Genomic DNA, 14,854 nt, shown 5'->3' with positions numbered 1-14,854 from the left:
AGGGCTTATGTCTGTGTAGTTAGAGCGATGCAGTGTCCCTGTAGACACTGTGGGTTACTAACATGGGCTGTTGGCTGTTATTCTTGTCAATTTCATGGCTCCAACATGACAAAACTGCTCACAGCTCTGGCTGTCACTTTGGGGAGGCTCCAGCTAGAGTCCAGTTGTCTCCTGGGCTTCTGGTCCCCAGCTGGACTGCTGCCTGTGCTCCCAGCTCAGAGCTCGACTGTCCAGGGGCCCTGGCTCCCCGTCACCCCTGGGCTCCCTGCCAAGGCTGCATTGAGGTTCCCTGCCAGGGGGGCAGCTGCCTGGGCTCCCAGAGGGGAACTGCGCACTGCTGAGAGCCTGGGCTCTCAATCCCTTATACTGCCCCTCTTAAGTTGGTGGAAACACTTCTGGTGAGGACACACACCAATGACACCAGGAGAGCAACGTGGACATGAACTACTGCAGTAATTCTTGTGGTGGCTCTAAGTTGACCTAACAAATGTCAATTTTAGTTTGCAGTGTATACATGTCCTGGGAAAATTAAGGAAGAGGAGGGGAATGCAGCTATCTAGTTCAATTGCAACCAAGAAGCAGCTGCAGAAGCAACTGTTCACTGTTCATCCTCTGATTACAGCTAGGTCAGGAGCGAAAAAAGAGTAAGTATACCTTATACAAAAATAAGTTAATGTAAACCTCAAAACTCTTCTTTACTAAATTAGATTAATAGTTAACCAATTTACACAAGCCCCACGCAAAACTGCTCAGGGTTACCATGCTAATTGGGAATGCAAAGGGGGACAGAGCAAGTGATATAGATTATTTATACATAAAGAAAACATGAAATGTATATTTTAATAATTTTTTTTTGCTTGATTCTGAGCTTGAAATAAGTGAATTTCTGAGAAAAATTTTCTGAGAAAAGAACTGTCATTCTAGCAGCCCCAGAAGTATTAGATTTTGTGGCTTGATTTATATAAAGAAACCCATGCAGTTAAACAAAACAATAATTAAGCATCTCACTGAATTAATCAACTAAATCTTTTCACAATAAATATACAGAAGAGAAGCACTTTACTTTCTTGCAGAATACAGATTAAGACTCCTCAACATGAAAACAAGCTAGGGTGCAGTTAATATAAAAGAAGCTGTGTATGTAACAGAATTTGTGAAATACCGTTTTGTGCATTATAGTTAATAAGAATGTAAAAGAAAAAAGTGTCCATATATTTGGCATGACCCAAGGACATTTAATCTCTTTATACAATGAAACGCAGATGACTATTGCAAACAAACACCTTCTCTCAGGCCACTGCCCACACAAATATCTTGGTTCTTGGACAACTGCTGGCAAAAAAAGCAAGAACGGAAGGAAGAACAAGAAAATCTGTGTATCTGTAGTGGAAAGCATGGTCAGAAACAGACTCATTTTTCCAAAAGGAATTTTTTCAATCCTGAGCCACAACTGTGGAGGCATCAAAAGGAACCTACTTCTTTACCCTGGCTTAGGGGCTATAAAGACATGCCTGCAAAAGTTTTTCAGCCATAAAACCTGTCATAGCATTCTTTCTCAAATCTGAACCTTAGACTCCAGGAATGAGATACTAGCATGAATTTCCCTAAGCTTAATTACCAGCTTAGATCTGATAGGCTGCCACCACCCAAAAATATAGTGTTTTGGGGCACTCTGACCTCCCCAACCTTCCCTGGGGACCCCAAGAACCCAGATCCCTTGGGTTCTTAAAACAAGGAGAAATAAACCATTCCCCCACCTTTCCCCCTCCCAGAACTTCCCTCCCTGGGCTATCCTGAAATACTGATCTAACCTCTTAAATCACCATACAGGGAAGCATCTCCCTTCCCTTTCACAAAGAGGCAAACAGATTCAAGGAAAACAGAGAGAGATTTTATCACTCCCTCCTCCCGTCTCCCCCACCCGTCCAAGTGAGTTATCCCAATCCCCTGGGATAACAACAAGGGAAACAAAAAAAAAATCAATCAATCAGGTTCTCTAAAAAGAAATCTTTTAATAAAAGAAAGGAAAAAATAAAGAATTATCTCTGTAACTTCAAGATGTAAATATTACAGGGTGTTATACCTTACAGACATCAGAAAGAGACTTTCCCACCAGTACCAATACAAATCAAAATATTCCCAGCAACTACACATATAAAAGCTAACCAGCCAGATCCACAAATGCAAATAGTGTAAAACAATTAAAAAGCCTAAACCGCCTGTTTTACTTACTATATGAAAAGAAACTTAAGATAGCCTGCAGTAATCTCTGGTCTCTCTCAGATCCTCCGAGAGAAGAACAAAGAACAAAGAACTCACACCCAAACTTCCCTCCACCCGAATTTAAAAGTAACTTGTCTTCTGATTGGTCTTCTGGTCAGGAGTCCAGTTTCCTGCTTGTAACCCTTTACAGGTATAAGAGACATTAACCCTTAACACTCTGTTTATGACAAAACCTCTTCATAAATACAGACAACTTCCACCCAACCTCAGAACCTTTCTTGCTGTAAGGAATTACTTCTATCATCTATTTGCTAGGGCTTTGGAGAAGGACTAAGGATATGATTGTGATAGAATATTTCATTAGCTAACAAGTCAGTAAGAATCCCCAGTGTACCAGTATTCACTTAAGCTTCTAGGTAGCTAATTCTGTTTGGATTTTTATCATACATAATCAGAGCCCCTACAGCTGTAGACACGTCTTTCATATCTGTAGGTTAAAATAAGTAATTTATTTCTGAGATCACAAATATTGAGGACAGTCTCATGGACACCAGGAAAGTCAAACTGAGCACAGAATTAGAAAATCCCGCCTTCCAAAAATTCAAGCCATTCACAAAATAGCAATCTAAGGACAAACAGCAATTGGGGCTGCTGCCAGCATTTACTTTCCTGGCTGGTAAAGGTTCAGATAATCTAAGGTCCCTACAAAAGAGGGAGGAGAGCTGAAAATGTCGTCTTTCAGAGAATCTTGCCTCCCATCCTATGGCTAGGACCCTACCAGATTCATGGTCCGTTCTGGTCAATTTCATGGTCACAGGATTTTTAAAATAATAAACTTCATAATTTCAGCTATTTAAAGCCGAAACTTCACAGTGTTGTAATTGCAGGGGTCCTGATCCAAAAGGGAGTTGGGGCGGGGGGTGGGGGTTGTAAGGTTATTGGGGGGGGGCTGTAGTATTGCCATCCTTACTTCTGTACTGCCTTCAGAGCTGGGTGGCCAGAGAGTGGCGGCTGTTGGCCAGGTGCCCAGCTCTGAGGGCAGCCACCGTTACTTCTGTGCTGCTGCTGGCACAGCGCTGCCTTCAGAGCTGCCACTCTCTGGCCAACAGCCGCCACTCACTGGCCACCCAGCTCTGAAGGCAGCACAGAAGTAAAGGTGGCAATACCTGTACCGTGACCCCCCTAAAAGAACCCCCTTGTGAACTCCACCCCCACAACTCCCTTTTGGGTCAGGACTCCGAATTTGAGAAACACTGGTCTCCCCCATAAAATCTGTATAGTATAGAGTAAAAGCACATAAAAAACAGATTTCACAGTCCATGATGCATTTTTCATGGCTGTGAATTTGGTAGGGCCCTACCTATGGCACACGCACAAACACATGCACAATAGTCTGACTATTATTAAAGAAACTATCACTTGACAACGGTGAGTATCTAAAATTAAAGTTCCCTTTATACGCCAGCTAACTGAGAAAACAAAAACTGATTCCCAATGCATCCTGGATCTCTGTCAAGGCATGGTACAGAAAGGGCACTGTGTGCTCTAGCCAGTAACCTCTTCCAGTCCACTGTCAAGATCAGGCCATCCAGTCTCATCTTCTTGGACCTCTCTGCATTTGATACCAACAATCATCAAATTCTCTTGCCTCTCAAAGAGCTTGCAGTGATGAATGGAAATAATCTGAAACAACTCAAATTCTTCCTCTTAGACTGGACCCAGAGACTCATGTTTGAACCTTTTTGGATTCTGGAAGAAGATGAACAATCATGTTCTCTACAATATTCAAACACCTACATGTAGTAAGGGAGGCAGTGAGACAACTAGGATGAAGTGTTCCATTCAACTCCAGACTTATCTCTTGCTGTGAAGAATTATCATTGGGAATAACACCATCTAATTAGTAGGGCTTCTGGGGAGAGCTGAGATTATGGATGTGAAGGGGTATTTTGTACTGATTTGAATTATTGGCTGGAGACATTAGTTTTGGTATGTAGGGATTCTGTTATGCTTCTGAGTGATTAGACCTGTTATTCTAACTTCAGTGAGCTAGAAAACTGCACACCATCCTGTTAGATTTAGACACAATAATCCATGCAATCATGACTAATGCTCAATTACTACAACTCAGATCTAAGAATGCAACATACTTCCAAGAAAGCTTTAGCCAATACAGAATGCTGATTAATATAGATCACTATAGGTACATCACCTCTGTGCTGCATGCCCTGCACTGTCTCCATGTTAAATCCAGAATCTAATTAGAACTTTGTCTTCATATTCCAAGACCACCATGCAATTGGCCCTAGCTACATTAGACACTGTCTCTCTTCATAACCATGAACGGTCACACCTGCTATACAGACGCTCCCCGACTTACACAAGCGTTTCATTCTGGAATGCCTTGCGTAACTCGAATTTTGCATAAGTCGGAAACGTATACCCGACCATTACGTAAAAAAAAAAAAACAACAACACCATACACTCCTATTTCTAGTTTATGGAACTTTTCCCATAAGTGCGAGTTTGCATAACCTGGGGAGCGTCTATACTGTATAAAAACTGTTGACTAGGGAAGCAGTAGACAGTGTTCACAGGAACCAGATCAGGACAGTGGAATTGAATACTCAAACATATAAAAATGACTACTAACTTAAACATGTGGAAAGAAAAGTTTGTATTATTTCTGATTAAGCTTTTCCGTGCTAAATTACACACATCCCCCCACCCCACACACAAAATGAAATGCTTCTACAACTTCTTAATGTTTATTTCCACAAGTGAGAGGGGAAAGGAAAGCACTTTTTCTTTAATACTTGAGATCCTACTTGGCTTGTAAACTCTTCAGGGTAGACTCTCTATGTGCCTTTACGGCACTTAGAAAAATTGTGCCCTGGATCTTGGTCTGGCTGCTAGCAGGGGTATTTAGCCCTGTATCCAAGGGGCAGCAGCAATTTGAGGCCAGCAGTTCAGCTCTAATTAGCGCAGTCATAACATGTTACATTACTATAGTATTTTATTACCACAGTTTTTGCATTACAGCCAGATTCTTTCCAGAAAGAGGAAGTTGTTTCATGTTTATGATAAATGAGTTGACTAGATAAATACTTTCAACACTCAAATTGAGTGATAAAGTGGAACATGTGAAGTCCTGGAAAGTGCTAAATGTTATCATGCATGAAAATAACGTATTAACCCCCCTTCATGTCAAAATGTGGGGTTTGCTATGTCACAAGAGACACGTGCGGAACCTGCAGCTGCGTAAGAAAAGAATTTTACGAAGATGCACAACCTCCGACAGCCACCTCCCGCCCTCCCCACAAACCCCGGTCCCCTCACCCAGCCCCTCACCAGCCACCTCCTGATCCCCTCACGCCACTACGCCCCCGGAGTTCTCCACCGGTTCCTCTCTAACCCCTCGCTCACCTTGTCCCCTCGGCAAACCCCGCCCCTTCATCCCCTATCCCGCCGCTCGCGAGCCCAGGGGCGCACCTACGGGGGGGGGGGCCATTGCGCCCGGCAGTTACCTCACGCGCGCGCTGCGCTCTCAGTGCCGATGCAACTGCACGGGCAGCAAAGCCCAAAGCCGGCAGCAACGGAGTCTCGCGCCGCAGCCTTCCGGGCAGGCGCCCTACCGCCCTAGAACGGAGGGCGGGGAAGGGCAAAATTGTGCGTGCGCATCACAACTCCAGCGTTGGAGGGGTTGGGGGGTGCGGGAGCTATCTGGCGCATGCGTAATTGTAACGGGGTGGTTGGTACGCATAGGCAGTTCCACCGAGGCGCGAGGTGGTTGGGGGCGCATAGTACAGGGGTACGGCTCCTGTGTATGCGCCAATCTGCCATTGGGGGGGGGGGGGTTAGAGGATTAGAGCTTTTTTGCAGGGACCCCTGAGACTATGGTTCTAGGTCTCTCCTGACAACTTACGGGCGAGGTGAGGAAAGCTACATGGCCCAGCTGCTTCTGTGCCAGGGGTTTTCCATCTCTCCAAACGTCCTCAGGCTGCAAGCCGTCCACGGGCCAGCTCTTTTGCATACCCTCACCTGCACAACACCTGCCTGCTTAATAACCACAACCACCTGAGTGTGCATCTTTGCCTATGCATCAGCCAGGAATTGCACCTTTGAAAAGTTGGCCCGACTATGTTTAAAAGACGCACACAAAAACTAGGGTGCTGCTGACCCTGTTTCAGTTAAGCCATTTTAATAGTTTTCCTGTAACTTTAATAGCAGCAGGTTCAGGCGCCGCCACCGCAGCTCCTATTGGTCACATGTCCCGGCCAATGGGAGCTGCAGACTCGGCACTCAGGGTAGGGAGAGCGCGCAGAGCCTCCCTGGGTGCCCATGCATCTAGGCGCTGCAGGGACGTGTGGTCGCTTCCGTGAGCCATACGGAGCTAGGGCAGGCAGGGAGTCTGCCTTAGCACTGAGCCCCCGCTGTGTCACCGACGAGATCGGAGCCACCAGGGTCCCTTTCGACTGGGCCTTCCCATCAAAAACCAGTCACCTGGCAACTCTAGCTCTTTTTCTTTTATTAATGTATCTAGAGCCCCACCTAATTACCTGGAAGTGCAACAACAGGGGAGGAGAAATATAGAAATTATCCCACAGTAAAATCCCAAGGGGAAACCCCTTATGTACTCAGAAATAAATTACAGGTATCCAGCAGAAAATGCACTACACTAAAGGATAGGGTAAAACCCTCTTTTTCCAAAGGTTTCTGAGAACAACTGTGATGCTTATGAATTAGTTATGTTGACCAAGGTAGACAGTCTCAGCTTGTGAGCTCTGAAAAGGCTCTGTTCAATCTCCCTAGCTTTCACATGCAGCAAAGAAATACAGGTTTTGTGTGACTAGATTGTGGAACATCAAGTTACATAAGGCCAGAAACCTCAAGTCTGCTTTCTGTGGTTTTGTTAGAGGATGTGTTTGGAGGGGAAGCTCAGAGCTGCATATGTGACATAGCATTTGAACTCTCACACATTAGTGGACTGTTGATCTAAGATGTTGAATCTGTTAATATATAGGTGAGAGAAAGGACACTTTGTCACCTGTGGTAAGCACCTCCCCACTGGAGCTTACACCACACACACACACCTGCACCCCAACCCCATGCCCCAGGTCAGAATCCCCTCCTGTACCAAACTTGCTTCCAGAGCCTTTAACCCTCCCCGGCACCCCAACATTCTGCCCCAGCCTAGAACCCCCTCCTGCACCCAAACTCCTTCCCAGAAATAAATTAATATAACAGCTGTTCTAAGGTAAGAAGTAGGCCATTTTGAATTAACTATATTCTACATTTTAAGACTGTAACCACAGAACGGCTTTATGTTAATAAAAAGGCAAGTTTAGTATAGGATGAATCGCCTCGATGCCATAATTGTGATCATTTTGTTTTAAATTAGGAAAAAGACTTGTATACAGGGGCCCCACAAAATCTAATAGGTGCGGGCCCACAGGAGAGTTAATCCAGCCCTGCTGGCAACAAAATTTTGGAACTCAGCAAACAACAGATCTATTGTTCTGTTAGTTCTTAAGACTGATTCCAGTGCACTGCCTTAAGCCCCAAGGTAGTTTTGCAGGTACTCTGCCTCAGTTTCCTTCTTCTTCAAACTTCTTGATCCAAAGTCTTTAGGCATCAGCATGGAAGTTTGGGTCCCTGCTGAGCAATAACTCTGGAATACAAGTCTACAGCCTGCCCCCCAGAGCTAGGTCACAATTAAAATAATTCCCTCTCTTATAGGATTGCCAGCTCTGAGTGAAGTTATTCTTGGAGATTCCCCATGACATAATATTTTCTTAAAATAGCCTATTAAAATCTTCCAGATTGCTTTCATAGTTACTGGGAGATTGATGCCAATTCTGGGAGACTCCAGGCCAATCCTGGAGGCTTGGTAACCATACTCTAGTAGGATCTGGAGTCCTTCTTCTCCAGCCCTTCTCTCAGAGCTGGGTTATAACTCAATCAACCTTTTCCCCTTTGCATCAGCAGTTCACAGGACTCTCCAAGAGCAGGAGTAGGATAAAAGCTGTTTCTTTCCTTGGCTCAGGAATTCACAGCACTCCTCCCAGAGATGGACTAGAATACAAATAGCCGCTCTCTCTCTCCTTACTTGTATCAGGAGTTGAGAGCCCTTCTACTGGGTCTGGCTTGCAATTCCTACCAGCTGCAGGCCTCAGCCAGTTTCCTTCCAGCTGGTCCCTCTTTCACACTCTGCTCCTTTATTTTGTGTAGGTCAGCAGGCAAATAGATTCCCTCTGACTACTAGCATCTCCCTATTCTAAGAAGAAGGCAGCATATATATTGCCTGCCTTCTGAGGGCTTGTCCTGGCTGACTGAGAAAGAGGGGAGCCTTGCCCTATCCTATACCACAGGGCTTCTGGTCCTGAACCCTTAAAAAGACAGTGGGCTGAGTTTTATCCACTGAACCACTAATTCCCTGGGGCTACTTCCTCTCTTCTTGCTCTGGCTTCAGCCACTTCCTAGGCCTTCATTTGTGCCCATATTCCTGGCACAGGGTCATCTAGCCCCCTCTGGGCTTAAAAGGCAGGAATACCCTACTACAGGGTAACTGATTCCTGAGTGTATTTCTCTTTCTCACTAGACATTTACACCTTTCTCATCATTCAGGCATCTGAACTCCTACTGGAACTTCAGTAGGAACCAACAAAAGTCAGTGGAGATCATAAAGACCAGATGAAGACTGTAATGTATTCTATTGGAATTTCTGTTATGGCTATTTAGTTTGAGCCACTGAAACAGATCAATGCTTTAGAAGAAAACTCTCTGGTGTCCTTCCAGGGGGCATGCAACAACTTCCTCTCACATGTTGTTTAGTCTTTATGCTGTCTGGTAATGGACTTCTCAGATTTCATATTATGATATTGTAGAAGGATGGTGGATATTTAGGACTAGCATGACCAGATTGCAAATGTAAAAAATCGTGACAGGGGCAGGGGGCAATAGGTGCCTATATAAGAAAAAGTCACAAATATCTGGACTGTCCCTATAAAATCGGGACATCTGTTCACCCCATTTAGGACCCCCTATGGGGATTGTAAAAGCAGCAAAGAATCCTGTGGCATCTTATAGACTAACAGACGTTTTGGAGCATGAGCTTTCGTGGGTGAATACCCACTTCCTCAGATGCATGTAATGGAAATATCCAGGGGCAGATATATATATGTGTGCTAGCAAGCAAGCTAGAGATAACGAGGTCAGTTCAATCAGGGAGGATGAGGCCCTGTTCTAGCAGTTGAGGTGTGAAAACCAAGAGAGGAGAAACTGGTTCTGTAATTGGCAAGCCATTCACAGTCTTTGTTTAATCCTGAGCGGATGGTGTCAAATTTGCAGATGAACTGAAGCTCAGCAGTTTCTCTTTGAAGTCTGGACCAGAGGGAATTAGAGGCTGGGACAGAAGCAGCCCTGCAGGGAGAAACCTTAGGGACAGCTAATGTGAGGATGAAAGCTTAAACTGATGTTATGTTTGATTGTTGAATAAGTTAACAACAAAGGCAAATTGCAGAAAAGGGACAAGTTTGCACTATATCCAATGTGCGTATCCTCTGTTCAAAGTGGGGTGGAAACTCCTCTTTCTCATAGGTGTATTTCATGATTAAATATTCATTCGATGCTATCATAATCTACATGGCAAACCCCATTATTAACATTACATGCATTATGAAATTATTTTAACAATGTTAATAATCAAGGCCTGGGGTACTTAAGCAACTGCCTCTCCCTCTTTATCCCTCCAGGACAGTTGTGAAGGGCTGTGCTGTCTTTGCTCTGGGAACAAAGTTGGGGCAGGAAATAGGGTATTATTCATTGCTCCAAGATGCCTGTATCTGGAACAATCTGTCAAAAATCTGAAAGGGATAAAGGAGGGTATACGTTTTGGCTTCATTGCTGCTAAGGCCTGATCCAACTTCCCTTAAAGTCCACAGGAATCTTTCCTACTGTTGTTGTTTTAGTTATTATTTATATAAGTCGTACATGTATGTAAGTCATGTCTTCTGTCAAAAAACAGAAGACATGGTCTCTCCTCCTAACAGCTTATAATTGTCATAGAAAAAAAATGGACATAGGACAACAGATCAGATGCAGGTATGCATGGAGTCATTGCTGGTGAGGCCAATACAAGAAGGATTCAGGGAAGAAATGGATTTTAAAATGAGATTAGAAGGAGGAAATATAAAGTGCTTGCTGAACAAGAAACATGTGGGGCATCACAAAGAAGACATGAGGCAAGTAAAGATTTATGAAACAATAAGAAAAAAGGATTGACATGAACATAGGGGGTAAGAGAGAGAGAGGAAAGAAGACCAGAAATGTAGATGGGGCTAAAATTATGTAGGGGCTTAATGGTGAAAACCCCGAGCTCAGATTTTATGTGGGGGGAAAAAACAGGAAGCCAGTTAGAGTGAGAAGGATGATGTTACTAAAGCAGAGGCAAGGAAGGCCACATAAGCAGCAGCAGTACAAGAAATTGGATTTATTGCTCACTCAAATAACTACATAATAGCTCTATCTGAATACATAATCATTGAAATTAACACAGATATGATGTGCTTCACTCCAAGTATATGCACACTTGCACATCAGTATATATGAATTCCATACCTCAGTACATCATTCAAAACTTAGTGGAAAATAGTGTACTGTGCATACCCTAAGTCATACCTGTGTACACTTTTATAGTCCAGGTTTTTAAAACACTCTTTTGAAACCACATTTCATCAACCATATTAAAGACTCTAATCCTCAATGACCATTAAGTCCGTGATAAATTTAATATCTGATAACCATCTCTGTCTACATACTGTATCCAACTATTGCAGGTGAATAGACTTTATTATAAAGCAAAAGTCTTTTCCCTCCCTGGTTGCTATGATCCTACAAAAATATGGCACCAGGTTTTTGAAAATTAAATGTACAAAAAAAAAGTGTTAGTTTGTAACAAAGCATCAGCCTCACCTTTGGATTTCCTTGCTTTTCTTCATTTAATTCAGACTTTATATTTTATGTTACAGGATAGCACAGTAGACGGACTGTTCTTGCCTCTTTTTTTCTCTTTTAGAGATCATTTGGAAATTTGTAAAGGACAGAAAATGATCATGCTACTTTATAACAGTAGTTCTTATTGTGGTCTGGGGAATGGTCCAGATAATAAAACGGTTTGAGAACCAGGCAGTGAAAGAATGAAATGTCAGGAGGGGAAGTGGTTGCCCCTCAAGTTTTACCTTGTATGAAATAATATGCTGAATTTAAAAGTTTGAGAATTTATGCTTTACTAGAAAAGCAGAAATGTGCACTTTATTCTATTGCCTTTAAACAGTAGGCGAGCTGAGATTATTTGTGCTCTCTCAGTTTAAACTGACTGTGCAAAAGCATGTGTGCTGTATGCTGCTGCTCACATAGCATTGCTGACATTAACTGCTCTGGCTGTAGTTTACTTTGTCGAACAGGAGAGAAACAGGAGCTAGTAAGGACTGACAGTTCTACACGAAAGAGGCTAATCCAGGGGTAGGCATCCTATGGCACGCGAACTGATTTTCAGTGGCACTCACACTGCTCAAGTCCTGGCCACCAGTCTGGGAGGCTCTGCATTTTAATTTAATTTTAAATTAAGCTTCTTAAAGATTTTAAGAACCTTATTTACTTTACATACAACAAGAGTTTAGTTTCAGAGGGGTGGCCGTGTTAGTCTGGATCTGTAAAAGCAGCAAAGAAGCCTGTGGCACCTTATAGACTAACAGACGTTTGGAGCATGAGCTTTCGTGGGTGAATACCTACTTCGTCAGATGCATGTAGTGGAAATTTCCAGGGGCAGGTATATATATGCAAGCAAGCTAGAGATAATGAGGTTAGTTCAATCAGGGAGGATGAGGCCCTGTTCTAGCAGTTGAGGTGTGAAATTCAAGAGAGGAGAAACTGGTTCTGTAGTTGGCAAGCCATTCACAATCTTTGTTTAATCCTGAGCTGATGGTGTCTAATTTGCAGATGAACTGAAGCTCAGAAGTTTCTCTTTGAAGTCTGGTCCTGAAGCTTTTTTGCTGCAGGATGGCCACCTTAAGGTCTGCTATAGTGTGGCCAGGGAGGTTGAAGTTTTTGTATATTGCCATTCCTAATATCTGATTTGTGTCCATTTATCCTTTTCCGTAGAGACTGTCCAGTTTGGCCGATGTACATAGCAGAGGGGCATTGCTGGCATATGATGGCGTATATTACATTGGTGGACGTGCAGGTGAATGAACCGGTGATGGTGTGGCTGATCCGGTTAGGTCCTGTGATGGTGTCGCTGGTGTAGATATGTGGGCAGAGTTGGCATCGAGGTTTGTTGCTTGGATTGGTTCCTGAGCTAGAGTTCCTATGGTGCGGTGTGCAGTTACTGGTGAGAATATGTTTCAGGTTGGCATGTTGTCTGTGGGCGAGGACTGGCCTGCCACCCAAGGCCTGTGAAAGTGTGGGGTCATTGTCCAGGATGGGTTGTAGATCTCTGATGATGCGTTGGAGGGGTTTTAGCTGGGGACTGTATGTGATGGCCAGTGAGTCCTGTTGGTTTCTTTCTTGGGTTTGTCTTGCAGTAGGAGGCTTCTGGGTACACGTCTGGCTCTGTTGATCTATTTCCTTATTTCCTCGTGCGGGTATTGTAGTTTTGAGAATGCTTGGTGGAGATTTTGTAGGTGTTGGTCTCTGTCTGAGGGGTTAGAGCAGATGCAGTTGTACCTCAGTGCTTGGCTGTAGACAATGGATCGTGTGATGTGCCCAGGATGGAAGGTGGAGGCATGAAGATAGGCATAGCGGTTGGTAGGTTTTCGGTATAGGGTGGTGGTAATGTGACCATCACTTATGTGCACCGTGGTGTCTAGGAAGTGGACCTCCCGTGTAGATTGGTCCAGGCTGAGGTTGATGGTGGGGTGGAAGCCATTGAAATCGTGGTGGAATTTTTCCAGAGTCTCCTTCCCATGGGTCCAGATGATGAAGATGTCATCAATGTAGCGTAGGTAGAGAAGGGGCATGAGGGGACGAGAGCTGAGGAAGCGTTGTTCCAGGTCAGCTAAAAAAATATTGGCATATTGTGGGGCCATGCTGGTGCTCATAGCGGTGCCACTGATCTGGAGATATATATTGTCATCAAATTTGAAATAGTTGTGTGTGAGGATAAAGGCACAGAGCTCAGCAGCCAGTTGTGCTGTGGCATCATCAGGGATACTGTTCCTGACAGCTTGTATTCCATCTGTGTGTGGGATGTTTGTGTAGAGAGCCTCTACATCCATGGTGGCTAGGATGGTGTTTTCCGGAAGGTTACCAATGCATTGTAGTTTCCTCAGGAAATCAGTGGTATCACAGAGATAGCTGGGAGTACTGGTGGCATAGGGTTTGAGTAGAGAGTCCACATATCCAGACAGTCCTTCAGTGAGAGTGCCAATGCCAGAGATGATGGGGCGTCCAGGATTTCCGGGTTTGTGGATTTTGGGTAGTAGATAGAATAACCCTGGTCAGGGCTCTAAGGGTATGTTGATTTGTTCTGGTGTTAGTGTAGGGAGTGTCCTGAGTAGATGGTGCAGTTTCTTAGTGTATTCCTCAGTGGGATCTGAGGGAAGTGGCCTGTAGAATTTGGTATTGGAGACTTGTCTGGCAGCCTCCTTTTGGTAGTCAGACCTGTTCATGATAACAACAGCACCTCCTTTATCAGCCTCTTTGATAATAATGTCAGGGTGGTTTCTGAGGCTGTGGATGGCATTGCGTACTGTACGAGTTAGGTTATGAGGCAAGCGATGTTGTTTTTCCACAATTTCTGCCTGTGCACATCAGCGAAAGTATTCAATGTATAGGTCCAGACTGTCATTTCGACCCTCAGGAGGAGTCCATGTGAAGTTCTTCTTGTGCTGTTGGTGGGAGGGTACCTGTGTATCAGTGCGCTGTTCAGTGTTGTCCTGAAAGTATTCTTTGAGTCGGAGACGGCGAAAGTAGGCTTCCAGATCGCCACAGAACTGTATCATGTTGGTGGGGGTGGCAGGGCAGAAAGAGAGTCCCCGAGATAGGACAGACTTTTCTTCTGGGCTGAGTGTGTAGTTGGATAGATTGATGATATTGCTGTTTAGTTATATATTATAGACTTATAGAAAGAGACCTTCTAAAAATGTTAAAATGTATTACTGGCAAATGAGACCTTAAATTAGAGTGAATAAATGAAGACTTGGCACACCACTTCTGAAAGGTTGCTGACCCCTAGGCTAGTCCTTTTATGCCAGTTCCAATTTTTTTTTATCAAGCACCATGTGAGGAAGGTTTTTGTAATTAGTCTATTAGTTCAAAGATTGTCTTTCCACTAGGAACAGACCAATCTCTTGATTATTGTGCAAAAATATTATTCAAATTTCACTAACTTCATTGATATGAGAGCAGTGCCCAGATTTACATGTTAAGTATCTGTGTAAAGGGCAATTTCACAGTGGTAATGCAGAAGACCTGGCTTTATTGGTCATTTCTCATAGTAGTAGGCTGGCACATACTGTGGTATGTTTGTTTCCTTTCTTCTAAAGTTTTAAAGAGCTTTTTCTTCCTCACTCTGTAGCTGGAAGCACAGACAGCCTTAGCAGTTTTGGGTGGGCTTGCAAAATATTTTTTC

The 14,854-nt window shown here is 43.9% G+C and overlaps 1 protein-coding gene across 6 annotated transcripts in view; it reads right to left on the bottom strand.

Annotated features, from left to right (window-relative positions):
• The window catches only part of KLHL8 (kelch like family member 8), a 36,188-nt gene extending 30,282 nt beyond the window's left edge, over window positions 1–5,906 (bottom strand). For 5 of the 6 annotated variants that reach the window (XM_030564924.1, XM_030564928.1, XM_030564930.1 and 2 more), the window contains exon 1: window positions 5,751–5,906. The gene's annotated coding sequence lies outside the window, so the exon portion shown is untranslated. Of the gene's footprint in view, window positions 1–5,649; window positions 5,670–5,750 lie in introns of those variants that run through there. The other variant, XM_030564925.1, reaches the window with a different exon arrangement.
• Between the last annotated feature and the right edge of the window lie 8,948 nt (window positions 5,907–14,854).

This window comes from Gopherus evgoodei, chromosome 5 (assembly GCF_007399415.2).
Source record: "Gopherus evgoodei ecotype Sinaloan lineage chromosome 5, rGopEvg1_v1.p, whole genome shotgun sequence".
Taxonomy (NCBI): Eukaryota; Metazoa; Chordata; order Testudines; family Testudinidae; genus Gopherus; species Gopherus evgoodei.
This window is presented reverse-complemented; position numbering and strand designations above follow the sequence as displayed.